The 5658-nt window shown below is 40.5% G+C and overlaps 1 long non-coding RNA gene across 1 annotated transcript; it reads right to left on the reverse strand.

Moving 5' to 3' along the window:
* Nucleotides 1–262: 262 nt before the first annotated feature.
* LOC139609006 (uncharacterized) lies at nt 263–5393 on the reverse strand. Its single transcript, XR_011685129.1, has 3 exons — nt 5057–5393; nt 2069–2255; nt 263–1915 (listed from the first exon to the last, which is right to left on the reverse strand). It is a non-coding gene; the product is annotated as an uncharacterized lncRNA (long non-coding RNA).
* Between the last annotated feature and the right edge of the window lie 265 nt (nt 5394–5658).

Here is a 5658-nt window from a genome sequence, read left to right on the forward strand (position 1 = left end):
ATAATACAGCGGGACAGAGTTACAGGCGGGGCTTTGCTGAATGGGATGTGGCTCATTACCTGTAAATCAGATATTACCCAGCCACTGACGGGAGAATTAGGGAGCAATTATGTGTGTTACCCCGCTGACAGGCCTCGCTGGCACAAAGAAACACTGGCTGCTCGGAGTTGGCAAACTGGAGCACTTTATAAACACAATATATCTGATCACAGAGACAGAAAGAAATATAGCGCACACACACACACACACACACACACACACACACACACACACACACACAGCCATGCATATACAGAGACAGCAAAGAAGCCACTTGACAGAGTCGTCGCTACATGATGAACTGTGAACAGACACACTGCGCCTGTCTCACTTCAGGATGGATGGAAGCAGCTGATGAGTCTGGACGGTGAGAGGGAAGAAGTCGGTGCTGTCAGCCCGTCCTGCTGAATTATGGGATTCGGAGTTTGAAAGGGCAACGTTTCACAGGCTGTTGGGTTTCAGAGGTATGCAGTCAGCCTCATGCAGCAGAGGGTAATCTGTGGCACATGTGCCTCCAGGTTCCCACCGACACTGTAACTAATGCAGCGTATTCACCATATTCTCTCTGAAGAGATGCTGCCAACAGCTAATTGTTCAGAATTAGTCTTTACAGTGAAATAACAGAGCTCAGTAAGAACAATTTCAGATTTGTTACGTGTTTTCCGGAGACACTGATTTGGAGTTGTAATAAAATTATTCTTAACAGTCATGAATAAAGAGGGATTGTACACTTTTTTTTTTTTTTAACAAAGGTTGTTTAATCTAAAAAAAAAAAGAAGTGTGCCCATGGCTAATTTGTCAGATTTTGAATAAAATAAACCATTTAATTGTCTCCATATTGCATCCCAACTGTATTAAGTTTAATGCGCTGCTTAAATATATTTATACATTTTCATATATATTACATTTTCCTTCTAATAAAGGTTTTTTATTAAACTTAAGTTTTCATTTATGAAATAATAAAAAAAAACCTGTACCCTGCATTAATTGTTTCTTTATCTCTTTGTATAATTATGTCAAATATATGTCAAAAATAATGGTTTTCTTTTCTATTACATAGTCCCACATAGTTTACAACCTTTGATTCAGGTCTGAACATAACACCAACCACTAAATTTCAAGAACTGAATTTAAATTTCACAATGAATATAAATTATTTTCAGATGGTATTAAAGGTTTGTTTTCTTTACTGACATTCAGTCGATAAAAAAATGAGGGAATTTTGCTCTCAAAAAGTACGAGATTGGTCCTTAAATGAAATGTCAACAGGCTGGCTTTATGATTTATAACAATTACTTGGCAGGCTTTACGATCACATAATCCTCCAAAGATTATAAATCATAAATGTTAATATTTGTGCAGAACTCCCTCATGAGTAAGTTAATGTGCTGTTTAGGCCACAAGTATTTCTTAATTGATAAAAAATAATCCTGCACAGGGAACAGACTTGTATGTCCGTATCCAGATTACCCACATGATTTCATGGCAATAGCAGCGCTACAACACAACTTGTCTTTGTGATTTCTATGGGGTCTATATGAAAAACAAAGATATAATAAATGCCCCTGTGGTGAGGTTACTAAATAGACTTATAGCAAGTGATGATGAATGCAGTTTGCCACCACTTTACATCAGATGACAAGTGATGACAGTTTATTAATCTTCTCCTGTATTCCCTGGAAAACACATAATCCTCAAACTGACTATGAGGCTGTGGATGTGTCTGTATATAAGCTTCTATCTCTGTCTCTAACTATAAATAACATGCATTTACCCCAGAAATAGGTTGCTGCAGTCTTCTTGAAAACCAGCACTTCCTTTAAATAAACTCAAAGCAAGCTGAAAAAACTTCAGTCTTGTCCACAGCTGGGCAGCTCTGCGTATTAGAGTTGACAAACGTCATTAAAATTCACCGCTCCAAATAACAAATCTTTCAGCAGCTACACACACACACACACACATGCACAAATACACAGTCTCGCACACACAACAACTTTCAGCAACTTAGCCGAGACAGGGATATGCTAACCTCTGCAGAGGATGTCCGTCGGGACACCGTGGCCAGACTTGGGTTTCCCTCCAGGGACAGACTCTGGCTAGCACGCATGCTAATGCTTGGTTGTCTCTCTGGCCTCTCCCCCGGGCTTCGTGAAATAATCTGCTTCATCTGGGCCTCCGACCAGGCTTTTCACCACCTATTAGCTCTCAAACCTGCGCTGGTGACAAAAGAAGGGTTTTGACAAAGCACCAAAACAGATTATCACAACGTGCTGGTTTTCAAAAAACTCCTCGCCCTACCTGATTACTTCCTCCGACTGAAGGACGGCTGATTAGCAGCCGCTTGAGAAAACGGAACGTCAAGAATGGTTTGTGAATGATTTAATCATTCAAATCAGTAGACAGTCAGTAAAAGAGAATGGAGACAGCTTATGTTAGGTGTGCTTGAGTGTCTGCAGCTAAAGACAAGCCATCCATACAGCTGAGCACAGCTCAACCACAATCTCTCAAAGGCCAACGGCATGAGTGCCAGTCTGCACCAACCAGGGCGGAAATTTGGCACTTTGGGAAGGTGCAAGGTTTCGAGGTAGAAATGAAAGCTTGTAGCAGCTGCTTACCTCTGCTTTCCCTGCAGGAACTTTGTCATCACTGTACACTCAGCAAAATGATTTTGGATTACTTGGTCTAAAACTAACAAATTATGTCAATTTTAGTCAAATATAACAAACCTGCCTGGTATCTATATCCAGCATGCTCTAGTGCAAGTTGTGCCAACATTTTAAATGGGTCACACTTCAGTAACAGAAAACATTTTATTTCCATGTGTGCCCAGCAACATTTTGCATGAATAGCAATTATTGTCTGAATAAATACACATTTATGTTGTTGTAGCTGCTCAAAACGTAAAAGTGAAACTGACAGAAGAGTCATTTATTTTTTACAGATCTGACGTAGACAGCAGCTTTCATTAGAATAACAGAATGTCTGACGATTAAAGATACAATGACTTGCTTCTGCTGCACTCAGGTCTTTGAAATGAATAAAAATACAGAAAAGGCCCAATTTTCAAACCAGTTTCTCTTATGTACAGGTCACAAAACATTTTAAAAGGCAAAGCTTTGCCACAAAATGAACTAATTTCAGTTGTGGAATAGTGGCAATCAGTGGATTTGTTTGCAAGAGCAAATTAACTCTGAATTACGTTCATTTTCAGTGGCAAATATGCAAATTGATGTCACTAAACAAGATGGTGTAGATTCCAACATGTGTTGCACCTTGCCATTTTATTTGACCACCTCTATATTCAACTTGCTTAACTACCACTAGTATTTATCCCATTAGCAGGATAATTAGCTTGATACTAACACACAATTAGCAATGTTGTTAGCAAGCCTGTTAGTTTATAATAGAAAGAAGCTTGGGGAGCATGTTCCTGGCCGGCTAGCATATTAGCAGACAGCTTGTCAACCACAATTGTTCACCAGCAGGTCCTGTGAGTAATCCCTGTGCCACCCAAGTTCTAGAGCCAAATATTATGTGTTGATGAATTTTGCCGTCCCGCTTCAAAGCTATATATGTAGCTGTTTAACAGGTATGCAAAAGCAGTCAGAAAAAGACTTCATCCTGTTATTATGGCTTACATCAAACCATGAAAAAACATGAATCATCATGAATGATACAAGTTTACAAATGCACGAGAGTGAAACAGTAGTTCAACAACATTTTATGTCAGAGAAAAATACCAGCAGACTACAGCAGACAGGCCTTTCTCACGGCTTCTCCTGCACACGTTGTAAAGCCCGCTGCACTGTGTGCACTGCACGGCCTACGAAACAGACAGCACGGAGACTGACTGACTGCTGACATACATGGCACAGGGAACATGCCGGCTTTTGTCAGACTTCCACATGTGTTTCCAATGGGGGGGATATTAGATTCCGGGCTGGTACAAAGTGTCAGCTACAGCTGAGGCACATGTGTGCACGGGGCTTTGTCTGCACATAAACACACTATACATGCACACAAAATACGGTTGGAGATGTGGACAGGTTGTGATAGGAGTGTGGTGGCAGTGGGTCACCCTGAGTGGATGTGTGTGTATGCACAGGGTTCAGGTTACTGTGTGGCTGCTGAATGTCTAACGAGAGAGGATGTCAGTCTTGTTTGAGAAGCGGGTGTGACAGCAATGAGATTCAGAGGAAAATGAAACCTCAGCAGAAAAGATTATGTACACAGTAGTAGCCGTTTTAGTGGTTTGTGAGTTTGTCCTGCTCTTAGCCTGCATGGCACTGCTGTGAGGTCTTTTTTTAATGTTACATGCTACATTAGGTACAGTAATCAGTGTGTTGTAATACAAAACTAAAACCAAGCATTCATCTGGCCGCTCCTGGTAAAGGTTATGTGAAAGAAAAGGAAAGCCTGTTGTGAACAATATGCTGTCGATTGAGGTGTAGTGTAGAAATACTGTTTTATTGTCTCAGCAAATAAGAGCCAGTCACACTTGTGTCTGAGTATGATAGAATGAAAAAAATGGCATTGTGGTAAAGGCCTTTACAAACAGTAACCAATTTACAGTAGGTGTACAAGCTGCTTTTCATGAGAACATTTTTGACAATGCAATCAGAAATGATTGAAACGTCCTGTTTTCACAACTCCTCCTCATATATACCTTTTTTTTTTAACCAATAAATAAATAAATAGTTTAACATTTTGTAAAATGCACTAAAAGCCATTTTCTTTAAGAGAGTCAGTGAAGATCAGTAACACATTGTCTGTCAGGTGTAAAGTCAGGACGGGTTTAGCATAACTGCAGGCAGAAGAAAAGAGCTAAACACATCTAATGTACAGTCACTTCCAAAGTTCACAATGTCATGTGTGTCATTTGTGTGGAAACACAAATATTTTTCAAATTTCCCATTTAAGCACCTTTTTGTAAGTTTTGCTATTGCTTCATATCCAATGTTAGCATCAACAGCTATTTACTTACCAGTCTACAGGTAAACTTCATTCCTTTACTCACCAAGACCCGTCTCCAGTGGCGGAAAGCGGTGCCAATGTTAACTCTTGTCTCTATCACGTCTTTTCTTATACTAAAGTTAGCACACTGATCAGACAGCACCGGCCTGTCTCACCACTGTAGCCGCCAATCTGCCGTGAAAATTCAGCGCTGCTCAGAGAGCGTATCATAACCTCTCGTCCTGTAAGCGCGATGATGGCATGAAGACAATCACCGCCGCCCACTCCCGACAAGAAACCACATTTAGCAGCAAAGAAACAGCTCATTTGAACCAGCCCAGTGTCAATAAATTAAAATGGAACATAGAGTTAGAGGTTTCCAGTCTTCCAGCTATAATTTTGTTTAGTTATAGTCTTGATACATAATATGTCCAGATTAACATGGTAATGACTTATTGATGTTTTATGTAAAAGTGCCTGGATACAGGGACTTAATCAGTGACAGCACAGAGAAGTAAAACTCAGTTCAAGACATACAGACACCCCCCCCCCCCCCCCCCCCCCCCCCCAACACCACCCCCTACACACATACACTCACACTCACACACTCCCGACCTCCTTGCCCAACCTCCTCTGTGGAAAAAAGCTTACATTCTAATAACACAC

The sequence above is a fragment of the Trachinotus anak genome, unplaced genomic scaffold, assembly GCF_046630095.1.
Source record: "Trachinotus anak isolate AG129_WGS33_773 ecotype Australia unplaced genomic scaffold, CSIRO_AGI_Tana_v1 ptg000025l, whole genome shotgun sequence".
Lineage (NCBI taxonomy): Eukaryota > Metazoa > Chordata > Actinopteri > Carangiformes > Carangidae > Trachinotus > Trachinotus anak.